The sequence below is a fragment of the Rutidosis leptorrhynchoides genome, chromosome 3 (assembly GCF_046630445.1).
Source record: "Rutidosis leptorrhynchoides isolate AG116_Rl617_1_P2 chromosome 3, CSIRO_AGI_Rlap_v1, whole genome shotgun sequence".
Classification (NCBI taxonomy): domain Eukaryota; kingdom Viridiplantae; phylum Streptophyta; class Magnoliopsida; order Asterales; family Asteraceae; genus Rutidosis; species Rutidosis leptorrhynchoides.
The window spans coordinates 593,946,114-593,955,883 of NC_092335.1; positions in this window are offsets into that span (position 1 = coordinate 593,946,114).

The following is a 9,770-nucleotide window of genomic DNA, read 5'->3' on the forward strand; positions in this document are numbered from 1 at the left end:
ATGTGTATTTTATATATTTTAATTGTTACTATAAACCTTGAACCCCATTATATGTTTTGTCTTAACTGTAAGGATATTAGGACCCAAAACAACGCTAGTGATTCAACAAGATCACTCACCGATAGTAATTCTACAAGATTACTAACCCACTTAATGAACGAAAGATTATAAATGCAAGAAATGTAAATCGACACAAGAGATAACGTGGTTATATGCAATCGTTGTGATTGCTTTAGTCCACTGACCAACTAGAGAATGTATTTACTGAATATTTGTGGTGTGTTTACAATGAGTTACAAGAGGGTCTATTTATAGAATGGTTTAAGGAGTAAGCTAAAAACAATTCCTTGAAGCTTCATGTGAGTTTCCTGACAGCTTCATGGAGGCTACATGTGAGTTTCCTGACAGCTTCGTGGAAGCTACATGTGAATTTCCTCACAACTTCGTGGAAGCTACATGTGAGTTTCCTAACAACTTCGTGGAAGCTACATGTGAGTTTCCTAACAACTTCGTGGAAGCTTCGTGTGAGTTACCTGAAATCTTCCCTCTAATTGTTTAAAGTTCTCCATATCTCCAACAATCTCCCACTTGGAGACTTTGAACAAACCCAACCTTCGTCAACCCAAAATATCAACGATCTAACCAAGAACGTTAAACCACCATTATACCGCCAAACTCCATTTGAGACACGCACACTCAACACATACTTTGGATGAGCATAATTTCGATACAAGGTCTTCAACACTACTTGTAAGAATTGAAACATTAACTCTCTAATTCTCTAGTTGGGGTCTTCTCTCACCAATTCATTAGAAGACCAATTGAGGTAATGCAAAACCTCAATTTCACTGTCGTAACAACCTTAGTAAACATATCAGCAGGATTCTTCGTACCAAGGATTTTCTCCAATAATAAAGTACCATCATTTATATGTTGTCGAATAAAATGATACCTTATCTTGATGTGTTTCGTACGACTATGAAACACCGGATTCTTCCCAAGATGAACCGCACTTTGATTATCACAATTCAAGAAGCAGTTGTCTTGTCTTTTACCCAACTCACCTAAGAAGTTTTTCAACCAAACAAACTCTTTAGAAGCTTCTGCAATAGCCATATATTCGGCTTCGGTGGTTGATAAAGCAACACTCTTTTGTAGTCGAGACATCCAACTAACCGCCGTCTTCCCTATGTGAAAACATAACCCGTAGTGCTTTTCCCCGAATCATCACATCCACCCAAATGTAACATCCCGTTTCCCCGTACACGTCTAAAGGTACATACTTAATCATTAGTACGTTTGTAACTCGTTAGTTTATGTGGAAATGTATAGATATGTGTGTAGATATGTGTATATACGTCGATATGCTTGACAATATGCGCATATACAAGTTTATACATGAGTTTTGATAGCGTTAAGTCTTGTGAGACTATTGTTGAGGGTTAGGCGAATATATGAAGCGGGAATGGAGTGTACAATTAAATAAAAATCAAAATTTGCTTAAGGTGGTCGAGCTGTCCAGGTGCAGCTTTAAGCCGCGCCGCGACAAAGTGGTCAGCGCCGCGGCATATCAAGCAAACCTGGATCAGAAAATGAGTTATGAAGGGTCTGTTTTCCCTTTATACGTCGCGCCGCGACGAATTAAGCCGCGCCGCGGCAATCCTGCTGGACAGATTCCGGACTTAGCTCTTTTTAGGGGATTTTAAGGGGCAAAATGGTAAATTGATGTGTAGATCTGATGGGAGTTTTAAATCTCAATCACTTATTCATTTAATTGAATTTCTTTTCTCTTTTCTTTTCATTTTCTCTCCCAAAACTTAAAAGCCCATTTGTGTTCAAGTGAGATTTGAGAGTGGAGAATTGTGAATCAAACCTTGGAGCAAGAATTAAAGTTGTTGCTTGTGTCTCTAGCTACACGTTGATAGTCTCGGTAAGTTCTAACTCTAAGTTTTGAGTTTTAATTGGTTAATGGTTAGGGTTTGGTTACTAGAGATTTGGGTGACCCATTTGAGGGTAAAATGGGTGAATTTGGGTTATGTTGTTGTAATGAAACCCTAATACCCACAGACTAGGGTTTTGGTCTTGTGATTTGAGGTTGTAAGTGTCAAATGGTATTGCTAGTCACTAATACACTTTTAGATTTATGAAAGAAGTGTTAATTGGTAAGTTTGACTTGATTGTGAGGCTAAGTAATTAAAATGGGTCAAAATGTACTAGTTGACCTAGTTTGGGTGAAATGGGTATGAATTACCCTAAGTTTGTGTTAGTTGAGGTTAGAAGACTTTAATTCACTAGTTTTAGTGGTTAAAGTCGGGTCTTGGCCATTTAAGGGCGGTTTTGGTGTGGTTGAGTCATTTAATGCGAATTGAGTCATTAAATGCTCAAGTATGTGTAATGTGGTTAATTCCACTAGTGTGTAATTGAATGTGTACTTATGTAATAGGTACCTTGCTTTGAAGCCTTCAGAAGCATTAAATCACCACCGAGGTGTTAAGGTAAGTGGAATAATTATATGCGTGCATGTATGATGTATTTATTTGTGTAGTATGAGTTGTGAAGTGTTGAGGTGTTAAGATACCACTACTCACGTGATGGGTGAAGCATCGAGGTGTTAAGATGCCACCTAGGGGTGAAGTGTCGAGGTGTTAAGGCACCACTCCGTAGAATAGATGGGTGAAGCATCGAGGTGTTAAGATGCCACTCGGGGTGAAGTATCAAGGTGTTAAGATGCCACCCGTGGGGTTAGTGTACGAGGTGTTAAGTGCACTAATGGTTGTTATGAACTCCGACGGTCTTTAAACACCGTTCCCTCGTTCGATTGGTTAACCATGGTTGTGTGTGGATTGTAGCATATTATATTGTTTAAACTATATGCTATTATTATGCTGGCTCATATGGTGGAAGGTTTGGTAATGTACTTGGGATGGTATGATTATTTATATTGCTAGCATGTATGCGGTAAATGTGTAAGTGATTGCAAGTAAGTAGGTTGTATATGTATACGTATAATTGTTGCACTCACTAAGCATTAGCTTATGAAATGTCCCGTTCTTATTGATTAAAAACGTTCCATATTAATTGATTTCGTTGCGAGGTTTTGACCTCTATATGAGACGTTTTTCAAAGACTGCATTCATTTTTAAAACAAACCATAACCTTTATTTCATAGATAAAGGTTTTAAAAAGCTTTACGTAGATTATCAAATAATGATAATCTAAAATATCATGTTTACACACGACCATTACATAATGGTTTACAATTCAATTATGTTACAACAAAATAAGTTTCTTGAATGCAGTTTTTACACAATATCATACAAGCATGGACTCCAAATCTCGTCCTTATTTAAGTATGCGACAGCGGAAGCTCTTAATAATCACCTGAGAATAAACATGCTTAAAACGTCAACAAAAATGTTGGTGAGTTATAGGTTTAACCTATATATATCAAATCATAATAATAGACCACAAGATTTCATATTTCAATACACATCCCATACATAGAGATAAAAATCATTCATATGGTGAACACCTGGTAACCGACATTAACAAGATGCATATATAAGAATATCCCCATCATTCCGGGACACCCTTCGGATATGATATAAATTTCAAAGTACTAAAGCATCCGGTACTTTGGATGGGGTTTGTTAGGCCCAATAGATCTATCTTTAGGATTCGCGTCAATTAGGGTGTCTGTTCCCTAATTCTTAGATTACCAGACTTAATAAAAAGGGGCATATTCGATTTCGATAATTCAACCATAGAATGTAGTTTCACGTACTTGTGTCTATTTTGTAAATCATTTATAAAACCTGCATGTATTCTCATCCCAAAAATATTAGATTTTAAAAGTGGGACTATAACTCACTTTCACAGATTTTTACTTCGTCGGGAAGTAAGACTTGGCCACTGGTTGATTCACGAACCTATAACAATATATACATATATATCAAAGTATGTTCAAAATATATTTACAACACTTTTAATATTTGATGTTTTAAGTTTATTAAGTCAGCTGTCCTCGTTAGTAACCTACAACTAGTTGTCCACAGTTAGATGTACAGAAATAAATCGATAAATATTATCTTGAATCAATCCACGACCCAGTGTATACGTATCTCAGTATTGATCACAACTCAAACTATATATATTTTGGAATCAACCTCAACCTTGTATAGCTAACTCCAACATTCACATATAGAGTGTCTATGGTTGTTCCGAAATATATATAGATGTGTTGACATGATAGGTCGAAACATTGTATACGTGTCTATGGTATCTCAAGATTACATAATATACAATACAAGTTGATTAAGTTATGGTTGGAATAGATTTGTTACCAATTTTCACGTAGCTAAAATGAGAAAAATTATCCAATCTTGTTTTACCCATAACTTCTTCATTTTAAATCCGTTTTGAGTGAATCAAATTGCTATGGTTTCATATTGAACTCTATTTTATGAATCTAAATAGAAAAAGTATAGGTTTATAGTCAGAAAAATAAGTTACAAGTCGTTTTTGTAAAGGTAGTCATTTCAGTCGAAAGAACGACGTCTAGATGACCATTTTAGAAAACATACTTCCACTTTGAGTTTAACCATAATTTTTGGATATAGTTTCATGTTCATAATAAATATCATTTTCTCAGAATAACAACTTTTAAATCAAAGTTTATCATAGTTTTTAATTAACTAACCCAAAACAGCCCGCGGTGTTACTACGACGGCGTAAATCCGGTTTTACGGTGTTTTTCGTGTTTCCAGGTTTTAAATCATTAAGTTAGAATATCATATAGATATAGAATATGTGTTTAGTTGATTTTAAAAGTCAAGTTAGAAGGATTAACTTTTGTTTGCGAACAAGTTTAGAATTAACTAAACTATGTTCTAGTGATTACAAGTTTAAACCTTCGAATAAGATAGCTTTATATGTATGAATCGAATGATGTTATGAACATCATTACTACCTTAAGTTCCTTGGATAAATCTACTGGAAAAGAGAAAAATGGATCTAGCTTCAACGGATCCTTGGATGGCTCGAAGTTCTTGAAGCAGAATCATGACACGAAAACAAGTTCAAGTAAGATCATCACTTGAAATAAGATTGTTATAGTTATAGAAATTGAACCAAAGTTTGAATATGATTATTACCTTGTATTAGAATGATAACCTACTGTAAGAAATAAAGATTTCTTGAGGTTGGATGATCACCTTACAAGATTGGAAGTGAGCTAGCAAACTTGAAAGTATTCTTGATTTTATGTAACTAGAACTTGTAGAATATATGAAGAACACTTAAAACTTGAAGATAGAACTTGAGAGAGATCAATTAGATGAAGAAAATTGAAGAATGGAAGTGTTTGTAGGTGTTTTTGGTCGTTGGTGTATGGATTAGATATAAAGGATATGTAATTTTGTTTTCATGTAAATAAGTCATGAATGATTACTCATATTTTTGTAATTTTATGAGACATTTCATGCTAGTTGCCAAATGATGGTTCCCACATGTGTTAGGTGACTCACATGGGCTACTAAGAGCTGATCATTGGAGTGTATATACCAATAGTACATACATCTAAAAGCTGTGTATTGTACGAGTACGAATACGGGTGTATACGAGTAGAATTGTTGATGAAACTGAACGAGGATGTAATTGTAAGCATTTTTGTTAAGTAGAAGTATTTTGATAAGTGTATTGAAGTCTTTCAAAAGTGTATAAATACATATTAAAACACTACATGTATATACATTTTAACTGAGTCGTTAAGTCATCGTTAGTCGTTACATGTAAGTGTTGTTTTGAAACCTTTAGGTTAATGATCTTGTTAAATGTTGTTAACCCAATGTTTATAATATCAAATGAGATTTTAAATTATTATATTATCATGATATTATCATGTATGAATATCTCTTAATATGATATATATACATTAAATATCTTTACAACGATAATCGTTACATATATGTCTCGTTTAAAAATCATTAAGTTAGTAGTCTTGTTTTTACATATGTAGTTCATTGTTAATATACTTAATGATATGTTTACTTATCATAGTATCATGTTAACTATATATATATATCCATATATATGTCATCATATAGTTTTTACAAGTTTTAACGTTCGTGAATCACCGGTCAACTTGGGTGGTCAATTGTCTATATGAAACATATTTCAATTAATCAAGTCTTAACAAGTTTGATTGTTTAACATGTTGGAAACATTTAATCATGTAAATATCAATCTCAATTAATATATATAAACATGAAAAAGTTCGGGTCACTACAGCTTACCCCTCTCGTTGTTTATCTTTTTAGATGCAGGTGTGGACAAGGGCAAGGGGGTTGTTGGGCACTAGGTGTCCCTTGATGATGTTATGTTGGAGCTTTTGGAAGTTGGCCTAGCATTTTGGGTAGTTTAGTCCCAAACCATGCTCGATGTGTTGTTTAGTTTAAAACTATCATTTTTGTATTGGTCAAACTTGTATCTCATTCGTTAATGGCCTTTGTGCCTTTTGTAAACACTAAAACTTGTTGTATGTTCCAATGAACGTGTGGAATGGTTACATATTTAATTGGCGCGTAAATGTGTATTATTTTAAAAAAAAAAATTATCGTATGGAATACGGGTTGGGTTGTTTCAAGTGGTATCAGAGCATGGTCTAAGGGATTTAGGCGTCTGGAGATAGGTGCCTAGACTTAGACTTTAATGAGTATGCACTTTTATGGGGGACTTGTAGGACTTCGGATCGGATCGGAAATTTTAGTGCTTAGTTTTATGTGAATTTAACCTTGCACTAATTGTTTCGTGTTGTAGTTATAATCATCAAGCGAGATGGACGTTGTACTAGCGAGTTAATGTGACGTGCTCGCGTAGCAATGACTAGCTACCATTGTTACGGGTGCAAATCGTATCAAACGAGCAATGTACGTCGATTGTTGAGCAAGATGGGGCGGTTTGACGTGTATGTGTATTTATATGTGTCATGTCTTTCGTTTCGTTGTTTAATCTTTTCTGTTTTATAGAATGAAGATGAGAAACGGACACGACACCAAAAATGGGGGCACTAGTGAGGACCCCGAATTCACGGCCAAGGTTGAGGCCATTTTTTCAACGTCAAAAGGCGGAATACCTTGTGGATATCAAGAAGATGTTCCTAGATTCAATCGACGAACAATTAGTCGGTGTGGTAAGGGAACAAGTTAAGGCCATCCTACATGAAGATAATGTGGGAAGACGTGACTTTTTCTATAAGAATTTCAAGGATTCTCAACCACCTACTTTCGAGGGCGAAAGAGACCCGTTAAAGAGTGCCCGGTGGATCTCCGATATGGAGGGGGCCTTTCGAACTTGTGAATGCCCGATTGATAAAAAGACAAGGTATGGTTGTAGCATGCTAAGAGGTGATGCGAAGCTATGGTGGGATGCAAAAATCCAAGTTTATGGCGAAGAACAATGCATGGATTTTACTTGGGATGAGTTCAAAATGGAGTTTTTCCAAGAGTACCGAACTTCGGCCGACCTTACTAGACTTAAGGACGAGTTGCGTTCCTTGAGGCAAGGGTCGATGGATTTGAATACTCTTAAATCCGTTTACTTGTCAAAAACTCAATTTTGCCCGGAGTATGTCGGGAATGATAAGATGTTGAAGGAAGACTTTTACCGAATCTTGAATGACAACTATCAAGAAAAGATTAGTGTGAACGTGGTGAAGAGTTTTGATGAGTTGTTTGATATGGCCAAAGGGTTCGAGGCGCTCATCTTGAGAAAGAGTGGCTTTACCTTCGGCAAAAATAAGTTTGAAGCTACTAGTCATTCGAACTTTTCTAACAAGAAGCACAAGAAGGGCTCCGAGAGTGTTGGTAGTGTTAAGAAGGGTGCTTCCGGTGATTTTACTTATGCTTGCTACAATTGTGGGCAAAGGGGGCACATGGCTCGTGAGTGCCCAAAACAATCATCCACAACCAAGCTCACTTGTTTTAATTGCGGTAAAGAAGGGCATAAGAAGCCGGAGTGTCCCGACTTGCGCAATGATAATGTTAAGAGGTTAGAGAAGGCGGCGGGTACGACCTGGGGGCGAAACTATTTGATGACCAATGACGAATCCAAGCAATCAAGTGAAGTCGTCTCAGGTACTTTCATGGTTAACTCTAATCCGGCACGAATATTATTTGATAGCGGTGCTAATTTGTCTTTTGTGTCGCCTCGATTTGTATCTAAGCTTAACAAACCGCTAGCTAAGTTAAGTCGTCCGGTAGAAGTCGAAATAGCGGACGGCAAGACGGTGCTAGTGGTTGATGTGTGTAAAAATTGTGATGTTGTGTTTGGTGCCGAGAACTTTAAAATTGATCTTATCCCGATGACTTTGGGCGACTTTGATATCGTTGTTGGTATGGATTGGCTCGATCGAAATAGAGCCGATATTGCATGCCATGAGAAATTTATCCGTGTGAAGACCCAAAGTGGGGGAGAGTTAATTATTCACGACGATAAACGAAGAAGACTTGTGCCGATATGCACTTTTACACGGGCACGTCGTTCTCTTGCTAGTGGTGGCATGACTTTTCTTGCCCATGTTGTTGATACTCGTGATGAGCCACCACCTATTCGTGAAATTCCGGTGGTAAGTGAGTTTGAAGATGTTTTTTCGGATGAGTTACCGGGTGTTCTGGAGGAAAGACAAGTAGAATTTCGCATTGAGTTGGTTCCAGGAGCTACTCCCATTGTTAAAACTCCTTATCGTTTAGCGCCAACGAAAATGCAAGAGTTGTTAAATCAAACCCAAGAGTTGCTTGAAAAGGGTTTCATTCGACCGAGTTCCTCGCCATGGGGTGCTCCGGTTTTGTTCGTGAAAAAGAAAGATGGAAGTATGCGGATGTGCATCGATTATCGGGAGTTGAATAAAGTGACGATCAAGAATCGCTATCCATTGCCTCGGATTGACGATTTGTTTGATCAACTCCAAGGTGCGACGTATTTTTTTAAGATCGACTTATGGTCCGGCTATCATCAAATGCGGGTCCGTGAGGAAGACATAGAGAAAACAGCTTTTCAAACGCGTTATGGGCATTTTGAATTTGTAGTTATGCCTTTTGGTCTTACGAATGCACTGGCGACATTCATGAACCTTATGAACCGAGTGTGCCAACCTATGTTGGACAAGTCGGTAATAGTGTTCATTGACGACATACTTATCTATTCTAAGAGTATGAAGGAACATGAGCACCATTTGCGTGAAGTGTTGAAGATATTTTGGAAGGAGAAGTTGTATGCAAAATTCTCCAAATGTGAATTTTGGCTAAGGGAAGTTCAATTCCTTGGCCATATTGTGAACCAAGAAGGTATTCAAGTAGATCCGGGGAAGATAGAAACGGTGAAGAGTTGGGGACGACCGACTACGCTTACGGAAATCCGAAGTTTTCTCGGGTTGGCCGGTTATTATCTTCGGTTTATCCAAGACTTTTCTAAGATTGCTTCTCCTTTGACGAAGTTGACGAGGAAGAATGTAAGGTTCAATTGGGAAAACGAGCAAGAAATTGCTTTTCAATTGTTAAAAGAGAAGTTGTGTCAAGCTCCAGTGTTAGTGTTGCCGGAAGGGGTAGAAGACATGACGGTTTATTGTGATGCTTCTTTAAATGGGCTCGGGTGTGTTTTGATGCAAAGAGGTAAAGTCATCGCTTACGCCTCTCGACAATTAAAGGAACACGAAAAGAGATACCCGACTCATGATCTTGAATTGGCTGCGGTGGTACATGCGTTGAAAATTTGGC